Here is a 22,306-nt window from a genome sequence, read left to right as displayed (position 1 = left end):
GAAAATACCTTTGATGACATTGAGATTCATAGAATCTTGAACTCTAAAGCTGAAAGGCAGAAGCACAAGCATCTGGACAGATGTGTGGAATAACAAAGGTCACAAAAGCTTTGTTAGTTAATTTTTGGTTTGAGCTCAGAACTGCAGTATAAGCTAAACTTTCTTAGAAAGATGCAAAGTCTTCATTTAATAACTAAAAATTACGGATAATTGACCTTGGCCCTGCAGAAAACTTCACCTCTGGGGACTGAACTTCCATTCTTACTTCTTATTCTTTTCTTTTAATAAATTTCAGTTGCATTTTATGTGTTGTTGATCATTTACTCTCCTTTGTAATTAGATGCAATTAGGAACTACCCTCCTTTGTAAGAAGATACAATTATTCTTTCTGTGATCGTGTAACACCCAAGGCAATCTTCCTCTCACTTCTCTGTGTTTAGAATGGAAAGTTTTTCTGCCAACTCCAGTGAAGGCCATGGACTAAGCTGTGAGTGGCTGTGAACGAGGAACACGTGTAATGACCAACCTTCCAAAGGCTCATAAAATATTCAGCAGCTCAGTATTGCTCCAGGTAGTTCTATTAATCTAAGAGTGCATCTGTTTATGTGTGTGCCTGCGTACAAGTACACAAAGAGGAACGATGTGGAGAAGAACTGAGCTAAAAGTCTACGTTTAATAATTACGCAACGACTTCTTTTCAAAATGTGTTTGCGTGTGAGGCAGGGGGTAGATTTCCAGGGATGTTTTTAATCTCACAGCTTATGCACATTTTGCAATTAGCACAGGTAAAGCAAGAACGGATCTGAGACAGCCTTAGGAGAACGCAATCCTTGTGGCCCTTCCATGCTCCAGGATACCCTCTTCAAGTACATCCTAGCAATTTTACATCAAAGGAGAGCAGTCAACTCCTACAAAATGTGTACAGAATGATAATCATACCTTTTGAATAAAAAAAAAAAAAACAGAACACAGGGACGAAAAGTGCTCATCTCACCCTATCCTGGGTTGTCTCATTCCGTCCTTATTTTTGTGGCATCTGAGTTCTTTACATGTACATGCATTAATAAATGCGGTAACACAGGTATTGGGACCTATCCTGGAAGGGACAGTCTTTGTTTCATTCTTTATTACGTCTTAGGAAACAAGACTAGCATGAAAGAAGTTGGAAAAACCAGTTGGAAAGACCCAAAGGAAGCAGTGAACATAGAGGGTCCACAGGACTCAAGCTGCAAGCAGGGATGCTGCACAAAGCTTTGCTGAAATAGACGTGTTAACTGTATGTGATCTACTTCTATCAATATATGATAGGGATTGAACATGACTAGGAGAGTTTTTTCTATTTAATCGTGAATATTATTGCATGAATTTAGGATACTGATTTAGTTCAAAATTCTCTTCTAAGTGAAATCCTTCCTAACAGGCATTTTCTCTGTTCCTGTCTGGTCACTGCTTCTCCTATAGAACAGACTGGCATGATTAATCCAAACAAGAGGGATTAATTGGACAACCTTCTGTGTCCTGCAAGCAGCTCAGGGAATTGGTAAACTATTATCTGCTCAGATCCTCTGTTTCATCACATGAATCACCCTGCCTTGAGCATCACTCTATATAAAGCAGAAATGGAGAGGCTGCAAAGTGTCTCTCCTTTTTATTTATTGTGAGCGCTTCTCAAAATGTGTATCCACTTTATTATTTTTTCCCCTTCCAGTCCAATTAGTCCATGTTCTCACAGCTGATTTTTCTTTATAATTCACTTATTTTTAATTGGCGTGGAGTTCTGAGCTGCACCAGTTTTGCAGAAATGAAATATCTGAAGAGCGGTTGAACCGTGCCTCTTTACGCCTCTGTAATTTCTCTCACTTCAGAAAAAAAACAGTGCTTACTGCCACAGATCCAGGGATGTGGGATGCCTTGAAATTGTTGGGACGAAACCAAATGCCATTTCTTATCGATGCGGTTAAGCCAATGGCTTAAATTCCGATTTACATTACCTAACTTTGGAGTGATGCCAGTCCTAACATTCTGACTGTAAAGTTACTGCATTGTGCGCGTGTGGGTGTGTATTTGTGTGCAGTCACAGAAGGACAACAGCTTTTTCATGTTAAAATCATTCAGGTTTTTTGTTTGTGGTTTTGATGCTAAGGGACAGATTCATCAGTCAAACTCTATTAACGACCCCTGCCAGGGAGACCTTGTATAATCCAGTTTCACTCTGATATAAACAGACTTTTACCCTTTCCATCTCTTCAGTTCTGCTGTTACTAAAATCTACTGCCTGAGTTTTTTTGAGCTCTGGTCCAAAAAGGCTCGCTCTAATGTCCAACGGAATTGGCTGGAACCATTCTGCTTCCTTTAGTGGGCATCACATCAGGCAGCGAATGACATTCCTCCCAGTCCCCAGAAATCCCATTTCCCTGTCTGGATTCCTTTTCCTCGGTAGGTGAAGATACAGTCAATAGCAATACCTGCAAAGTGCATATTGTGTACATTAATCCAACCGCCAATGTTGCAAAAGGGTCAACTGCTTCGGAGAGAGAAAAGAATAAAGTAGTTCACCATGGGCACAATTCTTCGGATTGCCGGCTCTCAGTGATAGATCACAGGGGATTTTCTGTAACTAGCTTGAAAAAGATACCGAGAAGGAGGCAGAGTCCATTACCGGCAGAAGAAAAGGCCTGTCAGAAAACCCCAGGCACTGAGGATGTCGCTAAGATCAGTACAAGAGAAAGTTTCTGCAATCCATCACCAGAATGGCGCGCAGGTGACCCAGGAATCACCTCGCACCATTGTACTTTGCAGCAGGCAGTCCTTGTTGGAATTGCCCCTCTGGGCGATGAAAGCACTCGATGTGACACCTGCGAATTTGCCCTTTACTGCTGCAAACCCAAGCTGTTAAATATCACGCTCTTTTGGCTGTGATTTACTCTATTTATGGCTCTCCTTCCACCAAACCTTTCCTTATCACAAGGGATCAATTCTGGACATACAACAAAAGGCAACAATGGTTTTAATAAAAAACAGGAGGACAGGAAAGATTGATTTTGCCAATGAAGACAGGCTGGAGCAATGGAGAAAAAGAAAGCAGGCAAACGAGAAAGAATAATATCAATTAAAAAGCACACTGGTGGCTATACCAACCCATAGGCACGTTCAGAGTGGATTAAACCAGCTGTGTTTTCTTAATATCCCTTGTTCCCGCTGTATTCAACAACCCTTCTAATTTAAAAGCAAGAACCTAAAAATGTTCTTGAGGTTCTTCCATTTGACAAGAAACGGCTTCAAGGAAGAAGTATAGTCCTGCAAGGCCTATAAGTCTTGATGCAGAGAAGCTAATTTCTTTTGTGACCTTGTGAAAGTCCTATTAAACTTCTGTGTTATTGCGCTTCAGATAAAAGCCCAGACTCGGCAAAGTGCTATCAAAATAAGGTCCAACCAGAACTCTGATATATGTATTTTTTTGTTTTAGACTACATATTAACAGAAAACATTCACATACAGCAACTCAGTAGTCAGAAAAAAAGAGTACTTTGCATTAGAATTCATAAGATAACTGACGAGTCTCTTTGGCTCTTCATATACAGTATCTTTTTTCTTGTAAACAGAAATATGTTTAGTAGTTTCAAGTATTTAATGTCTTCTCTGGACAATAAGTAAGCAAAAAAGGAATTTTGTTCAGATTGAAATAGTCTCCCTACAATACTCTGCAGCATCAGCAAAATAGATACATCACATGTAATGAGAGGTACTTAATACGAGCTGTTCACAACAAGACTCTAAGATGATTCAACTTCACTTTGACTTTCATTTCAAGAAGCGAGAACGTCACAAGTCTTAATTCATCATAACTAAACTGATAAGAATTACCTGCGGAATGCAAGCTGCAAGCAGCTCAGAAGGCCTGAAAGAGCACGTCAGTGGACATCAAGGCTGGTTTATTTTGTCGCATCTCTCTGGATCTCACCAGGATCGCACTGTCTGTCCCCGGTGACGGCATTCAGCCTCCTTGCCATTTACAATCACCTGTAAAACCAAAACATGTTCTCAAGCCTAATAAATCTTTAATAGCTGGAGTCAGAGATGTCATCGCAATGTGCACATAACCACGTCTGCCTCCCTCAGAAACCAGTGCTAGAAAACTGTGGAGAAGGGTGTAAGTCAGCCTCAGAATTTGCCACCGTTCATGTGAAACAAATGTGTTGCTCTGCAACCTCAACTGCAATGTACTTTTCAAAATAGCCCAGGGCAAAATTTTCAAGAAAAATTAAACCAACTACCGTACGAAGCTGCCTTTGGCATGAGGCTTTTGCTTTCACGTGTTTATAGAGCATTATACTCCATGGAAGAGAAGGATGTGATACTTGCCAAGACAAAGCATCCTTGTTCCTTCCTCCCAAGTTCCATACATAGGCACAAAACCATCAAAGGATTCATCTTAATAAAACACTTCTATCAGCTCTAAGGGGGCTGTCTTTGAAAAAATACAAACAGGTTTATTTAGGTGTTCAAGGCCAGGCTGGATGGGCTTTGGGCAGCCTGGACTAATGGGACGTGTCCCTGCCCAGGGCAGGGGGTTGGAACTAGATGATCTTTAAAGTCCATTCCAACCCAAACTATTCTATGATTCTACGATTAACTTTTCTTTGCACAGAAGTGAGAGGATCTAAGGGTTTCAGCAAGAAACTCTTAAATGCTTTTTATGCTGTAAATATTCTTGCAGACCGGAATTTCTTGTGAAAACGAGGGTCGAGGACTGGTTTGTCAGTCTGTATAAGTGACGTTTGTTTTTGTTGCAGAGAGGAAGTAAAGCTATGACCCCTAAAATGGGATATAAAAATGGTGTTTGCTCTCTTTAATGAAGATGTATGTCATCCATTCGGAGTGCAGGTTCTGAAGAGTGAGGACATAGGATGTACATTGGTACACGGAACACCGATATTACCAGTTTCAAGGTTCTGTAAAAATATTAATTACTGTCATTTAAAGGGCACAAAGAACCCTTGTATGAATTGGAAAGGACACATTTTAAAGAAGCTACACTGACTTACACCAAAATTTGGCTCTTACTTTTCTACACAAAGCCGACAGTTTATCCTGAATGAAATGCCAGCTTCAAAAAGAATGTATTTTTGCAGCTTCATGACAAAACTGAATCCTTTCCGTCAGTTATCGACTGACAACTTACATACAAAAATGAACCTCGTGTAAGGCACGAGTTTATTATTAGAGTGGTGTCGAGTGCTGCGAATAGTGACACAATATTTCCCTGCCCACCTTTACAGCAGGGGTCGAGTTCTCTTTTATAGGTACCACTAAAATCCAGTGGTTTTCAAAAAGATATTCCAGACTTCTCTCGCCGAGTTTCACAGGGAGAGTCGCCCCTTCCCACTCAAGCGTACATCAGTGATCTAGGAACTAATTTCTATGAAATACAATACATCGTGGTGCCACGTGTTGTACAAGAGAGAGCGCCAGGATGGGGAAGCACGTCTAACGAGTGAAATTTAGAATGGATGTTATAATTGGGGAATATAAATGAAGTGTGATTCGGTCACTAGGGAATCATTATTTTGGTACATACTGTATAACTATCTACATCTCTCTATTACCCAGTTACAAAGTACAAACTCTGAAGGACTCAAAGCCTTTTCAGAAAACCAATTTGTGTAAAGCAAGGTAGAAAAGCTTAAAAAACCCTTGCTATTCAAAGCATGAATGCCCCCTCAACCCAGTATTTCTATCGAATTTATAGACTGTTATTATGAATACATGTCGGTCACTGGCACGCTGCTAGGTGAAGGGTTCCCCATCTATTGATCTCAGCACAATAAGGAGTAATCAGAGCCTGAAATTTGATTTTTCAGTGATGGAAATGTGCTGAATCAGAGCTTCTTGTTACATCCGTGTGGTTCAGAAACATTTAGAACACGGGGGCGGGGGCAGGGCTAAATCAAATCATATTCAATGCATGTACGGTAAATGTCTTTAGAAGACATTGAAGAGTCATCAGAAAAACCCTCTATGGAGAAAGAAGCCCTAACATAAAAGGCAAAAACTGTGGGAGTAGCAGAGACAGAGAAAACCATGGAAATGGGAGCCTAATTTTTAATTAAGGTTTCTAAGAAGACTCATGGAGTTATAAATGTATATGCGAATTATATCATCTCAGGAAGATATAATTACCTGTTTCAGAGTTGCAGTTGTTTGCACGGATGAATGTGGTTTATTTTAAGTCCCATTCTAGAACGGAGTTGTGAGCTCAGCTCTCAATGCAGCAAAAAGAGCTTGAAGGTGTTTGGCAATTTGAAACCCACGCCAAAGAGAGAGAGAATAATTGATGGCAATGCTTGATACAAAGAGCATAAGATGGGGATAGCAACTTAAAGAGGAGTGCCACCACATAACAAGGAAGACAAATTTCAACCCAAACGAGCACAATGAAATCATGAAAACATTTCATATGTGTTCCTACATAACTAATGCTACCCATACGCCAGCAAATCACGCACGTACTAGGTCAGGCACAATTCAAACAGAGTTTTCACTGATATTGGGGCTACACAAAATCTATCCAAAGCCACCTGGACAAGGGTTCCAGAAGAGCTGAATATGCAACGCTGAAACATCATCATGGAGAGAGGGTGATGAATTTGTCAGGCATAGGATATATTTCATGGCATAGAGAAATCAGCAAGTGCCGAACCAGCTCTACATAGGGGTGGGTGTTACCCCGACAGATATGTATGCATACGTGAGACACTCACCTATATGGGAGAGGGGTATGCGATGGTTATCTATGCACACAGAGCTGGTCACAAGTACAAATCCAACACAAATCACTCCAACAAAGCCTGATCACTGTGAAAAAAAGAATTAACAAATGCAGAATCTCAGTGAAAGAGCCCTGGTTTTATTAAGCTTTTTGTTTCCTTTAACAATCTAAAAATTTGCATAGTTTTCAAAACAATTTCTCTGTTTTTAAAATGTAAAGGCACAAATAATGTCTGATTCTGCATTGCTTACCCATTGCTTTTGATTCTTCCCTAAGCTGGGTTAGGATGTATAAATACTTCATGAGAACTTTATTTATATAGTCTCAAATAAAATGAAGCTTCAAACCCAAAAATATTAACTCTGGGATCCTCTGTATAATAATTGGTTGCCTGTAAGTATAAAAGTTAGCTGAAAAGTACATAAATGTATCATAAAATTCAATTGGAGTTAAAATGAAAAATTCAGATTTTAAAAGTTGAAGGCGAGCGTACTCAAAAAAGCAATAAACTCAGTCGTGTCTAAGAATAACAAAATTCATGTTGGTTTTTCTTTGTGCCAGAACAACTGACAAATCCAGCCATAGCAGGGTTTGAAAAGCATTCTGGGTGACAGAGAAGATTAATATTACTGTTAATATTGTTGTTGTTGTGATTATGTATTAGTGGAGGTATCACAATGACACTGTGTAAATTAAGTTCTATTAATTAGCTGCTCTATTTCACCCTCGAGATGGCATCATTTCAGAATTTGCTAACAAGAAAAGTAATTAATGTCAACTTAGCTTAGATGAGAGCTTCAGTGGTCTGGGTATGTCCTCAATAGGGGCTGGATTTGGATCCTCCAAGTAATTTTGCAAAGGTCACTTAGATCTCAATATTCCAGAGTAAAGGAAAAGCACCAAGGCCAGGCTGTCCCACAGATCTCCACCACCGTTACCTCAGACTGCAAACTGCACCAGTAAAAGTGCTGCACATTTTGGAGAGCGCTGCTCTTTGTCCAGATGCTCCTGGCCAGAATCACTGTCTTCTCATAGCATTTTGGTGTTCAGCAAAAGAACTCTATACTCCAAGTCCATTATTGTTGCGGAGGAAGACAACGCACACTACCAGCACGTGGCCTTGGCTGTGGCTGCAGTTCTAGCAGGCAATAAACCAGCAGAGGGGGTGAGATGAACATGACAGAGAGCACGAGCTCTCCAGCACGAACCCAAACCTGCTCAGGGCCAGGTCGGACCGGGCTTGGAGCAACCGGATCCAGTGAGAGGTGTCCCTGCCCATGGCATGGGGTGCAACTGGATGGGCTTTGAGATCCCTTCCAACCCAAACCACCCTGTGATTCTATGATCCTCGCGTTTGACGCACTGTTCCCTTTGAAAGCCTACCGTTAACTTTTAAAAACAGTTGATGTTTTTATAACTGTTGTATTTTCCAGCCATGCTTCATGCGAGACGTCAAGACGCTGCCCAGCACCAGAGATGGCCCCACACACGGCGTGCGCTCACTCCTCTGCTTTGTTTTCATGAGATTAGATAACTGATTGTGCTCCTCCAAGGAGCCAGTTGGAGCCCATCAAAACAACTGCTCAAGCTCCTAAGGAAGAAATCCCATGTATTGATTTGTTCCGCAAAATAGGGCTTTTGGCATTGAGGGCTGCAGATTTCCTGAACAACATTCAAAGGGACAAACAGACTGACTTTAAAGGTGTTTGTGGAAAAGCTGCTGGTCCAGTAGTCCAAGTTTTCACTCAGTTTTACAAGATCTCCTTTAGAGTTTATCCATTTGAAGAAGAAGTGCACGCTCCTCTCCCTCTTTTGGAAAGAACAGTTACTAAACAGTTTATAAAGCATTAATGAAAATAAAACCAGCAAATGTTTGCTATTTTGTTGACTTCTAGGGGGAAAAAAAAGCAGAAAAAAATACTTATTTCTGCCTGTTTCTCTGGGAATATGTAGGACTAGACCAGTAAATACAGCAGCATTTACGTAAGCCTTAATTTTGCCAGTGGTTTTGTTCATACAATGGCAAAGCAGTAGTTTCTCAAATAGGCATGAGTGTGAAAGAAGGGCATCACATTAAATACCTTCTCCTTTTTCAGGCATTAAAATGCTTTCCAGAACACATCTATTGCATCATTATTACTAAAATTATATGACCGTATTCTTTGGACCAACCTCTTTATAAGGAACTGGATTTCACATCAGGTTGGTAGATGAGGTTAAGTCATAGAATTGTAGTAGCACAGAATGGTTCGAGTTAGAAGGGACCTTAAAGATCACCCAGTTCCAACCGCTGGTTCTCTTCCTTGAGAGCACACAAGCTGATCTCTAGCACGCTGCATCCATCAGGACAGAGCATAGGTGTCCTCTACTCATTGGAAACATCTGGAAACACTTAATTCTGCTGTATAACAATTTTCCCTTAAAAATTATGTTGGCTGGAACAATACGGTAAGTTGTATGAATTATTTAATTCCTATTTTAATCTGTTTTCTTAAATTTGTAGTGTTCTTTTCCCCCAAACATCTCCCTAAATAAAGAAAAAGCACACAACAACAACAAAAACCCAAGTAGGTGTCAGGACTGTTAATAATTGATGAAGCATTTGTAAACCCTTAGCAAATGAACAGTCAAGTGACACATGAATAAAACATTTGAAAAACATCTCTGTCTGACAGCTAACAGCATTCTGAAGCGGAGCGGAAAATATACCAGGTATTATTTTAAAGCAGCATGTGTGCAATGTAAAAACAAGGTTGGGGAAAGCGCTGCCCTCTGCTTTTTACGTACATGTTGCGTAGAGAAGGTTGCCTGGAAGAGGTCTTTGCTGGTTACTCAGTGGAACGTCCTTTCCAGAGGTTTCAGCACAGCTGGCACCTCATCCCTTCAGCAACAGCCCAGGTATGAAGTTTCTGCTTCTCAACAATTGCTGCAAGATGAGTACGTTCCCCAGCACTGATGTTACTCTGATACAAAGGCTCTTTTGTTAATGATATTTACTACTCACAATTTACTGATGCAATACATCAGTGAAGCCAGTACTTTTGCATTATTACTATATAACAATGCAATAATATGCAATAATAATATTACATAATAATACAATAGCACCACCTTCACAATGGAGTACCTCCTATCCGAGATGGCTGAGAGAGTTGGGGTTGTTCAGCCTGGAGAAGAGAAGGCTCTGAGGAGACCTTATAGTGACCTTCCAGTACCTGAAGGGGCTGCAAGAAAGCTGAGAAGGGGCTGATCACAAAGGCTTGTGGGGATAGGACAAGGGGGAACGGGTACAAGCTGGAGAGGGGCAGATTTAGGCTGGACATAAGGAGGAATTTCATCACTATGAGAGTGGGGAGGCCCTGGAACAGATTGCCGAGGGAAGCGGTGGCTGCCCCATCCCTGGAGGGGTTCCAGGCCAGGTTGGATGGGGCTCGGAGCCCCTGATCCAGTGGGAGGTGTCCCTGCCCGTGGCAGGGGGGTTGAACTGGATGATATTAAAGGTCCCTTCCAACTCAAACTATTCTATGATTCTATGAGTATTTCACCATAATACTTCTGCATTTCCAAATCTCTCCATAACAAAACGGCTGTGTAATGTCAACCATGCTCGGTGCTACTGAGAGGAGTCAGTTAAAAGTTCAACTTCTAAACTCCTCCATTCCCAAATTCAGAGAAATTAGGGATGTTGAAATGCATGTTTAAGCCAGATAATAAGCTGCTTTATAATGGGAAGACAAATTTCACGGAATTACACTGCCACATTACTAGATATAAAGGCATCTTTTGGCTGCCTTACTTAAAATGGACAACACTGATACTTAGATAGAACCCGCAGAGCTGTGAGATCATAGAATCACAGAATCATTAAGGCTGGAAAAGCCCTCTAAGCTCATCCAGTCCAACCATCAGCCCAGCCCCACTGTGCCTGCTAAACCATGTCCCAAAGTGCCACCTCTAAATGTCCTTTGAACCCCTCCAGGGACAGACTCCCCCACGGCCCCGGGCAGTCTGGTCCAGGGCTTCACCACTCTCTCAGTGAACATTTTTTTTCTAATAGCCACACATATTTCTGTCTCCGCAGCCTCGCAGCACACGGCTATCACCGCTGTTTCCTCACAAAGGTCATCAGAAGCCCACGGGTGGTGCTTCCATCACACACCAGTCGCACTCCTTCCCTTCTGCATTTCCATTTCCCAGGTATAGATTTCCAATACATTCCAATTACAGCCCCCCCCCAGCCTCAGTGAGCGATGTTGCTGGGGTAACAAAGGTTTAACAGAGCGACAGGAGAAATAATTACTTATTTGATAACGAGTGTCTTTCAGTGGGGGCATCGGATTTGATTTTTATAGGGCAGGCTTGGCAAAGGAAAGGGAGCTGAGGGGAGGGAAAAGGGGAGGAACTGACTGAGCTCTCCTGCAGCTTTGATCACAAGTCAGAAACTCTGTTCGCCTGCCAAAGGTGCTGTTAGGGGAGTTATCACAAAGGAATAAAAGAGTGGAAGAAGAAAAGGATCTCCCTTGCTCAGGAATGTTTGTACATGGCAGATGGAAATGTTATGCAGAAAACGCTTCACTGAATCTTGCGTTATTACGCTTTTTACTTCAGCGCTAACACAAAAAGACTGGTAAGGAGGACGTCCCGATGATCCTGCCATCAGAGTCCCTGAGTCACACACTTCAAGACATGTCACTCTAATAAAGAACAGCTAGAGAGAGGGTAATAAATATATAACACTCAGTGCTGCTTTTTAAAGCACTTAAGCGCATTTTTCATGCAGATTTTATTGTTTGATATCAAGCTGAAGTTTATGCACCATTAAACAAGCAGATCCTGACAATTTTTTTAACAGGGCAAACTGAAGCCCGATTCCCCATTCCGATAAGGGAACTGGTTTCAGCAGGCAGTCACCAGCAGGGACACGTTAATGTGAAGTAACCGAAGTTCCACATGCCAGTTCCTAGCAAACTTTTTTCCCCATTCACCTTATTGTAGCCACAGGGCTCACCAGCCTCTGTTACAGAACCTCTGTGATAAATCCCAGATGCTATTGATGCTATAATAATAATAATAATAATAGATGAACAAATGGATGTTATAATAACCCCAAGGAATTTCTTTACAAAAGAATCACGTTATGGGTTAAATTAATACGTTACAGTAGCATAATTTCCTAAAGAAACTTTTAAACTTCAGGTTAGTTTTTAAACTGATGAGGCTTAGGGACATGGTTTAGTGGTAGACTTGGCAGTGTTGGTTTGATGGCTGGATTTAATGACCTTAAAAGTCTTTTGCAACCAAAACAAAGAGCACTGAGCCTCTCGCCACACTGTTGACATGGAACTGCTCCCAGGACCTTTGAACAAAGGTTGATTTCCCCAGTGTGTCCTGTATCACCCACCACACGTTGCATGCTCCCTGCTCAGGTTTTTGCTTTTTATTCCCCCTGCACAGGTACTGAACGCCTCTGGGCTTTAGATTAGCATTTCAGCTCACACAAGGAAGTAAATTACCTGATCATCTCTACTTCCTATGCTTTGGCCAACACGTGGAGTGGTTCTGGAGAGTCTAAAATAGCTTCCTTACAAAAGCTTTCCCCCGGGATAAGATGCAGTTTCTAGGTTTGGAAGGCCCTGAGTAGCCCACTATGATCCAGACAGCCTGGCTTCGACAGAATCAGCCGGCAAGTGTCATGAGACATTTTCCCTGTAAACCGGATAACTCCTTGATGAACTGCCTCTGAGAGAGAGTACCCTTTCTATTTAAAGAATGCAAGTACCAATCAACCACACTATCTCTACATAAATTATTCAAGCCTCTCATTATCCTCACTGTTAAAAAAGAGAAGGCCATTGATCCCAGAGATAATTCCTGCAGGACTGGCACTGAGGGCAGTTCCACTGTACCTTGGCCCTACAGGCAAAGTTTGTTGTCCTTTCCATCGAGTGCGGTACCACTGATACCCCTGAAGTCCCTTTGCATCCACCCTCCATGTAACTGAGCAAACGGCAGCCCCAAACCTGACTCTCTCTCCTGCAAGGTTGGACTCAATGATCTTAGTGGTCTTTTCAACTTTAAAGATTCTGTGATTCCACAATTCTATGAAAATGCGATTCCTTCTCCAGGCAGCGAATCCCCTGGCAGTTTGGCCTCTCCAGCTCACTTCTCAATGAAGATTTACTAAATACAATATTTTACAATTAGCAGTTGTTCCGTTACGTATTCAGAGAAGACAGGAAGCAGGTGTAAATCTCTGGTTCCATCTCCATCACAATTCCTGTCCCTGTCTCGCTCTTTAATTGCTATTGACTGCCAAAGGTATTTTTTTCATTGAGGCATGAGGTAAAGTGATATTGATTACAGAAAATGAACTTCTCTGCAGTCTGAGTCAATTGGGAAGGCGCAGAGAGGAAACTGCGAGAATGTTTACCTTGCACAGGAGTAAAATTCCTCTTTGAAAACTCCGCTTGACTTAAGGACGTGTGAAGTAAACCCACATTTCCACTGTTTAAAGCAAAAAGCCAAGCTGCTGTGACTTTGGGCAGAATGAAAACCAGCTTCGTTTGCTCAACGTATTGAAACAGAAGAGAAGGAAATTAGAACAAAATCAGATTTAACTTTTAATCCCTCACGTAAGAAGCTTTTGCCATGTAATTTTTTATCACAACTGCGTATTTCATTCTGGGGAAATAATGGTAGGAAAACAAAGAAATCCCTCTCAGCAACACGCTTGATTTTTACATCTGTTGGGACCTCCTGCCACATCCAACTCTGCTTGTGACTGAAGAAGCGCGAGGATGCAGGCAGCTGCCACAATTCATCGCTGCCTTTGAAATATTCAGGACGCAGGGAACGTTGCTCCCCATTTCCATGCACTTAAGATGAACGGCCACATCACTCCCTTCACACCTGCACAGAAGCCTGAATTTAAGCTTTTTGTAAGCTGAAAAATAGCACCCCTTGGATCAAAAGTAAGACGAAATAGGAATTTATTTAGCAGCACCATCTAAACATCCTGGGTGAGGGCTGTATTCTGCTGTGTACTTTGCAATCTTGCAATAAAAGCTTACAGCCAGCCAGACAACAGAAAGAAAAGTGTCTTCTCCCTTTCCACCTCAGCTAACTTGCTATAATAATTTACAGTAAAACAATGATCCAGGCAATGGGATTACTCCATATAATTAATCAAATCCTTCCACTGCTGTTGCACTGTTGTACAGCATGAGCTGACACGGGTCCAGACGGGAACAATTGACGCACTGCGTACTTAATTTATATTCCAAGTTCTTCAGTCCAAGCAGGATCTCCGTGTGTATCTCCCACAGTGCCTTAGCAGATAACCACATAACAATAATCAACTGAAATAACTTATCAGTGAAGGCTTAAATAATCCTCAGGTAAACGAAGCACTAATCAGAACGGCTGCCCTCCAGTTCTCCCAGAGTTCTCCTTCAAAACTACAAAGCACAAAATTCTCGAAGAAGAACTTAATTGAATCCCTTCTCAGTTTCCTAAGGAATACTTACCTAGTGTACCAATACAATATTAGGAGAGCAGATCTACCTGTTATTTAGTTCAATTTTAGCTTTTTCAGGCACAAGACCAGCTTCGGAACCAGAGTTTAAGACACCATCTAGTTCTGCCTAGCGATACAGATAAGGAAAGCTAAGATCCTATGTGCATTTAATTCTTATAAAGTGCACGTGGCTAACACACTTCTAAAACATAGTTAATTCTTAAGGCTTTCCCACCTCCTCTCCCATCTCCCATTCCATTAACATTGGATTGGGATATGTTTTTTTCAGGTAGATGATAGACGTGGAAGTCTCCAAACCTCTCTCCTGCTCATTTCCTCAAATTTGTGGGGAGGAAAACCACAGAGAAAGAGGGTAAAAAGTCCCCTCATATTCCACCTGATGATGGCTGCTGAGAATCAGCTCCTGAGCTTCAGGTTTAAGTTACCACGAACCAAATCCCTTCCTTTCTCTAAGGTATCACAGCCCACCTTGATCAGGCTCCTGAATTTGTACTCAATAACACACTCTCCTTCCAGAGCCTCTGTGGAGACTTTCTTTTTCTTTTATGGAAACATCAATAGCTTCTCCCTCTCTCTGGGCTCATTTAGCCTGTTTACAAAACACTATCAAATGCTGGCATCTCATCTGTGATTCATTTCCTGACACTTAATTATTGTTCCACAAATGACTTATGCGAACAAAAGAAAAGGTGTAACAAGATTTTTCAAATATTGGTGGCTTTATAATTATTTTCCACTTAACGTTATGAAATTCCTTGATACTGTTAAAGAAAACCTAAGCAGAACAGCTATAAGCATATCTCTTAAAGGTTTGCTGCAGCAGAAGGATGGAGGATTTATAAGGAGGCTGAGAAGTGTATTTATGTGGAATGTACAAATCCTACAATTACGTTTTATAGAATCATCAGATGGTTTGGGTTAGAAGGGACCTCAAAGCCCATCCGGTCCCTCCCCCTGCCACGGGCAGGGACACCTCCCACTGGATCAGGGGCTCCAAGCCCCATCCAGCCTGGCCTTGAACCCCTCCAGGGATGGGGCAGCCACCACTGCTCTGGGCACCCTGGGCCAGGGCCTCCCCACCCTCATTGTGAAGAATTTCTTCCTAATGTTTAATCTAAATCTTTCCCCCTCCCATTTAAAGCCTTTCCCCCTCGTCCTCTCCCTGCCCTCCCTGATCCAGAGCCACTCCCCAGCTTTCCTAGAGCCCCTTTCAGCGCAGGAAGATGCTCTAAGGTCTTCTCCGAGCCTTCTCTTCTCCATGCTGAACAACCCCAACCCTCTCAGCCTCTTTCACCCACATGGATTTTGCTGCACTATGAAGGCGATGCCTTGAATTCACCAGACCCTTTTTCCTTTTTACACCACTGCAGAATCAGCATCATGTGAGTGACAAAGAACACACTTCCAGATACATGTAAGCCCTGAATAAAAATGGGCAAAGCCCATTTCCTAAACTGGAAAATGCGGAATTCTATTTCAGTCTTCACTGCATGTTTATTTTGCATGGGGGAAAAGAGAGAATCATCAGTTCAGGCATAAACAACAGACTCATAATTCCAAGCTGTAATACAGGTGGACAGTCGAACATTTCCTTGCTGATGATATTATGAAATTATTCTGGAGGAAAGGAGTCGAATGACACCTTGATTTGGAAATAGAGGAAACTAAAGCGTCTCTGACAAGCAGCAGCTGTTGCGGTCGGTACCATTAACTCACGTGAAAACCATGACGGAATTTTCAATCAGGGAAAAATAACTCAGTTTGAGCAAAATTCATTTTATCATAATGGCTCAGAAATTCCCACTGGGTATAAATAATAACAAAACTTAATATTTAGAACTTAAAGATTAATATAAAGTATTTTTTTTCTCATTTTTTGATACTTACATCTAAGAGCTTCTGGTTTTCTAAGTCATAGAACCATGGAACGGTCTGGGTTGGAAACGACCTCAAAGCCCATCCAGTGGCTCCGAGCCCCACCCAGCCTGGCCTTGAACCCCTCCAGGGATGGGGCAGCCACCACTGCTCTGGACAACCTGGGCCAGGGCCTCCTCACATCAAAGTTGAGTTTACCTGCATATCTCCAGCCTCAGGACATCACCTTCCTGAAGAAGAGAACCTCAGAGTAAGGGACGCAGCTACACCAACACAAGTTGCCGTCTTGGAAGTGGAAGCCCAGGGTAAAGTACTGGATATGTCCTTCTCTGCTGTCCTTTCCGCACTCATCAAGGGCTGCAGACTGAGTAGAAAGAACCAGACTTTAGGGCATAATTATATAAAGAAAATCAAACATTAGGAAAAGTAGTTTGCAGGGGTTGTGTTTGACTATCATTAAGCGAACTGAGAGTGAAAGATGTAAATAACTCAACTAATTTATTATCACTATGGAAATTCAGTGCTGGAAGGAAAATTCCTTTGAGAGCGTGTTTCAGTCTGATGTCAAATTATGTTTTGAGCCCAATATTTGGGTTTTCAATTATACCTAGAAGGGCAGAGAGACAAGATAGCTTGTAAACACGCAACCCACACCGTCACATCACTATAACTACAGACACCTGCAGGGATTAGGTCTGTCCTCACCCGGCACAGGTTGAATACTCCAGGTAGATACAAACTTCAATCACTCCTCAGAGTTAATCCTTCAAAATATTTCACTTATAGTGGTATTTGCTCTTCTTCTGTGACACCTTTCATCTAGATCTTAAAGTGCTTTGCAGGCATTAATTAATTAAGCCTCAAACTGCACCTGGGAATCAGGAAAGGCTTTATAATCATTTCACGGCACAGTTAAATGGTTTGTACAAAGTCAGGCAGAATCATTCCAACCGGAGCTCCATGGTCATTAACATGGAACGCAAGCACTGTCAGATGAACCCACTGGGATTATTTTTATTTGGATCGGTTGTGACTGATCTTGAAAACACCAGAGTGTGTAATACAGAGTTTAAGCCATCTCTATACTTTTGGGGGCAGCTTTAGCCGATTCGCAAGATGACTGACGGTACTTGATGCAGCCCGAAGTGTTTTGGGAATAGAGTGAAGAGCCTTCTCTTATTGAGTGGAAGGCTCATAACTAACACGTGCTGCAAATAAAGGGTCTCATTTCACCGAGCTTTACGAAGCAAGGAGTCTGAAACTAGCAATGTCACGAGTAGGCTGACTCCACAGCTCCAAAAACCATAGAAACATTGGTTTTAAAAGACACAGCATCCTAGACTCAGGGATGAACTCCAAACAGAACTTGTCATAAGAAACAGTGAACGGAGCTTACATCCCTGCTCTTTTATCACACAGCTTATGAATCATGTAGAGGAAGAGCACAGAGCAGAGTTGTGCATCTTGCTTCAAATTTTAAGCCTGACACCGAATTGTTTTACAAGTCTCTTACGCTATTTCTATTACAGAAAAGCATAACTTGAAAACAGGAGTGACAGTGTCACTCTGACATGGTATAGATCTAAATAAAGCAAATCCTTTGGCTTCTTCACCTTCACAAGTGGTAGTTGAACAGAGGTGCCTAACTGATACAATCTGAGCTGAGTTTGAGTGCTCAACCTGCAAGTGAGAGTACAAACAGTGTTAATTCGAGTCCTCAAGCTTGTCTTGTAATAGGGATTTGGTTATTTGAGTGAGTATCCAGACAAGCTGTAAAAACATGCCGGGTTGGGCTGGTTATGAAATAAATCTCTGCAGAATTACAGACACTGAATCTCTACAGTATCAATTGATCTCTCCCTTCTCCTTTCCTAGGTTTTATCTGAACATTCTTGTAATACAGATACCACCTTTCGCTAAAACCCCAACCTGCAATAAAACACATAAGCAGATTAAGTGAGAACATGAGTTTAGCAAGACTTACACCACCGGAATCCTCAATACCCTCGAACAGAGCTGATTCTTCCCCTGCAAGTCAGAAAGTCTTTTATCCAAAACTTTGCAATGTGACTCCAAATACACTAACAAATTCCAAGTGATCTGCTGGAAAAGGTGCAACATGTTGTACATGCAAATCTGACTTTCAAAGGTTTACTTTTTGCTTTAATCACCAGCGCTAAAAGAGCCCACTGTTTCCCTTTCATCTGGCAGTAAATTAATTATAAAAGCTGTATGGTAATATTAATATTGTCTTACTCTAGATCAATGCTTTTATTACCTTTGATTCTAATATTACACACTTGATGACAAAAACTAGATATATATATATCTCAAAAAGAATCAGTGAGGTAAATTCAGGTAAAGATTGAAATAGAATGTTTTATCTTTTAATTTGTTAATTCAGTTTAAAGTTCAGAAATACAATTGACTTTGGCTCACTGTTAGGAAAATAATTTCAAAGAATCCTAAATGCACATTTGTGTGTCTTAACTCGCTTCAGGGGTCTGGGTATGTGTGAGTCCTTCTATCCAAGGAGCCTTCTTGTTCCCATCTTGACTTCAATTTTGCCACATCCCCCTGTTCACACGTCATCTCCGAATACACACCCATTCCAAAGAGCATCTGTTCTTCCCTGAGCTTCTATCTTCTTTGCAGGTAGGCAGGGGTGAGACGGGGGTGATATCAGGCTAGAACAGGAATAATGAAGTCTTTTATTGTTACCTTCTTATAATGCAACTTTAATGAGCTCTTTTTGCACAACAGCACGATAACAAAGCCGGGCTGTGGACTGTGCAGCTCCTGATCTCACTGTGGGAGCGTTTCGCTTTGATGTGACAGTTAGAAACACCTTGAGTCGGTAGTGACAGTTTTCATGTTAAAGCTCTGTAGCACTCTGTTTGTACATGGCTGATGAAAGTTAGTTACCGTGCAGTGACAAAGGCAAACCACGATATTTAGGGCATTCTAATTACTCATCTGTATGCCGGATACGGCCTCGTAAACCAAGCCCCCTTCCCCTTCTTCTTTTAATTATTATTTTGTTCTTAACAAGGTAAAGATTAAATTGAACGCTCCAGATCAAGGCAGAGAAAGTGACTGGTATAATGTACCTTTAGCCATGGCTTTAGTACATGGGACTGATTACGGGAGTGGTTTATCAGCTGCAGCCTGGGCAATCAACTGAGCAATAAATGGTTTCACTTTGCTTATGGAAGCGTGTGTCCATTTCACTGACTTCGGATCCTTTATGGCTTCAAGTTGCACCAGGGGAGGTTTAGATTGGATATTAGGAAAAATATCTTTACTGACAGAGTGGTGAAGCACTGGACCAGGCTGCCCAGGGAGGTGGCAGAGTCTCCATCCCTGGAGGCGTTCTAAGAATGTGTAGAGGTGGCACTTTAGGACACGGTTTAGCAGGCACGGTGGGGTTGGGCTGATGGTTGGGTTGGATGAGCTTGGAGGTCTTCTCCAACTTAAATGATAAATAGAATCATAGAATCATAGAACAGTTAGGGTTGGAAGGGACTTTAAAGATCATCTAGTTCTAACGTCCCTGCCATGGGCAGGGACATCCCACTGGACCAGGCTGCCCAAGGCCCATCCAACCTGGCCCTGAACCCCTCCAGGGATGGGGCAGCCACAACCTCCCTGGGCAACCTGTGCCAGGGCATCACCACTCTCATGGTGAAGAAATAGCAAACAGGGAGAATGATATTCTTATGAATCATACTAAAAATTACTCCTCTCCTTTCCGACTGTTCATGCTAGCCACTACTCTGAGCCTCTCCCGTGTGAACTCGGATTTCAATCCTATGCTGACATCTTTCAATCCATGCAGATTTCCACCCGATAAGGGTGGCCTCGTGTGAATACCACGTGAAGGCAGTGTATAACCAGGAGGTGAAAAAATTATCCTTGAGCTGAAGCGCTGGCAGACTAAATACAGGATAAAAGACCCTGGCTAGATACAGCACATAATTGAGGGTAACAAAAGATCAGAATCAGAGTGCTCTGTTTATAAGCAATAGCCTTAACACAGAGGTAATCTAAATTGCAATGAAACTATTCTGAAGGCATTACAAGAGAGGGAATTCTTGTGTGGGATGTGAAGGAGAGAATGTGATCTGAAAGTAGATTGGCTTTGCAGACTTTTATAGAGCTCTCTTCAAACAGAAGCATTGTGGGAGGTAAAAAAGAAAAGGTATTCCTTAGAAAATGTGGCCATGTTACGGCATGAATGTGGAAAACCATAGAATTGAAGAATGGGTTGGGTTAGAAGGAACCTCAAAGCCCGTCCAGTGCCACCCCTGCCATGGGCAGGGACACCTCCCACTGGATCAGGGGCTCCAAGCCCCATCCAACCTGGCCTGGAACCCCTCCAGGGATGGAGCAGCCACCACTGCTGTGGGCAACCTGGGCCAGGGCCTCCCCACCCTCACAGCAAAACATTTCTGCCTGAGATCTCATCTCAATCTCCCCTCTTGCAGCCGAAAACCATTCCCCCTCACCTTAACCCTGCAATCCCTGATTAAAAGCCTCTCCCCAGCTTTCCTGCAGGCCTCATATTTGCGAGAAATACACTGCCTGAGACTCATCCAATGTCTTGCTTTCTGCCACTGAATTGTCGTCTATCTTGCTTACTAAATCTTAATTCTTAGTAAATAATAACTAATAAACATTATTATAGAAAAGATAACCTGAATCTCATTGCAAGACTGTACTGGAATGGGACTCTAAGCCATATGAACACAAGGTGGTAATTTCATGGCTCACTGATGGCACCTAACCCTGGGTTTTGTTACACAACAAAGCCAAAGTCACATAAATCTAGAGCCTGAAGCTCTAGACGTGACCCTTCACTCTCTTGCTTTAGTGTATCCAGATTTCAGACAAGCGCTTTTGATTCCCCATTTATTACTGATAACAAAACTTGTCTTTATCCATAGATGAGGCAAAACAATGACAGCCACCCTGCAAACTTCCCTTCCATCCTGTCACAGTTTGGGATCACAGCAAAGCACGCGCCACGCACAGAAAGCAAAGCCGCCTTCTGTTCTATTCCAGTCCTCAAGAGGAGATGCTTTATCTGAAATTGAATCCACGATGCTGGATTATTGGTAGATACTACACAGCTCCTGCACAGGAATATATCTGTGTCTGTTAACTGCAAATAAGCATCTGTGCTTTAGATACATGGAACAAGTGGAGAGCTCAGATGAAAGACAAAATGAGGCAAAGGGCAGCTATGTGATTGATTGAAAAGTGAAAAAAAAATATAGATAGGAAATTAGAAAAAAAAGCCCATATGCTATTTAAATAAAATGTGGGGAAACTGAGATTTTGACCTTTTCTATCCCAGCTCTGTCCTTCTACCGTTTACAATAATTTATGCAGATGACATTTGGGATTTGTAAGCTGGATACAGTTAAGTGAGAAATGTCTTTATTTGTATATAATTTACAAATGACTGCTGCAGAATATCTGTGTGTCCAAGTCTTTTGGACCGCGTGTCAAAAATTAATGTTAAGGTTTTTCTCCCCCATGAGTACAAGGAAACACTTGTGGTCTGTTGGCAAAGTTCCTTAGCATTAAACAAGACAGATGTTAATGATACATCAGAAGTATTTGATACACAACATCAGAGTTGGTTAAAATCTGTGTGAGGACACTGATTTAAAGTCTCTGAACACAAAGAGGGGCTGGTGTGAACTCCACTGGCTTTCATTCACGTCCTTTGAGATGTGCAAACCTGAGGTCAGCGCCAGATCTGGGGTCCCTTTACACTGCCAGAACAGAGGTTTAGTTGATGCAGAGCCCATTTGCTGCTCTTCGGTGCACACAAGGACCCAGGACTGGAACCAGTTAATCCCCACATTTACTAAAACTTTAGAATTTCATCAGTTTCCATCCCACCTGCTTCTTACAGCCCAAATCTGAAATACGGAGGGGGGATGTTATTATCAGGTGAGATTTCATCTGACTGCCTGGAGAAAGGTGTGTGTTGGGCTTTGTTACTTAAGCCTTTTGCTTAGAATTGTTATTTCTGTGGAACCTGGAGGTTGTTATATTAATCCTAATGAAAATATTCAGAGGAAATCACCTCTGCCTTTCTCTTCTGGGAGATG

General features: G+C 42.0%; 2 long non-coding RNA genes across 3 annotated transcripts in view; both read right to left on the bottom strand.

The window, feature by feature from the left end:
• The window catches only part of LOC128854678 (uncharacterized), a 33,906-nt gene extending 25,229 nt beyond the window's left edge, over positions 1 to 8,677 (bottom strand). The window contains exons 1-2 of the long non-coding RNA XR_008453624.1: positions 6,762 to 8,677; positions 3,865 to 4,020 (exon numbers count right to left, since the gene is read on the bottom strand). This is a non-coding gene — a long non-coding RNA (uncharacterized LOC128854678). The remainder of the gene's footprint in view (positions 1 to 3,864; positions 4,021 to 6,761) is intronic.
• Positions 8,678 to 16,385: 7,708 nt separating this feature from the next.
• LOC128849211 (uncharacterized) overlaps positions 16,386 to 22,306 on the bottom strand; it is a 118,968-nt gene continuing 113,047 nt past the window's right edge. For both annotated transcript variants that reach the window (XR_008447206.1, XR_008447205.1), the window contains exon 5: positions 16,386 to 16,545. This is a non-coding gene — a long non-coding RNA (uncharacterized LOC128849211). The remainder of the gene's footprint in view (positions 16,546 to 22,306) is intronic.

This window comes from Cuculus canorus, chromosome 26, assembly GCF_017976375.1.
Source record: "Cuculus canorus isolate bCucCan1 chromosome 26, bCucCan1.pri, whole genome shotgun sequence".
NCBI classification, from domain to species: Eukaryota; Metazoa; Chordata; class Aves; order Cuculiformes; family Cuculidae; genus Cuculus; species Cuculus canorus.
This window is presented reverse-complemented; position numbering and strand designations above follow the sequence as displayed.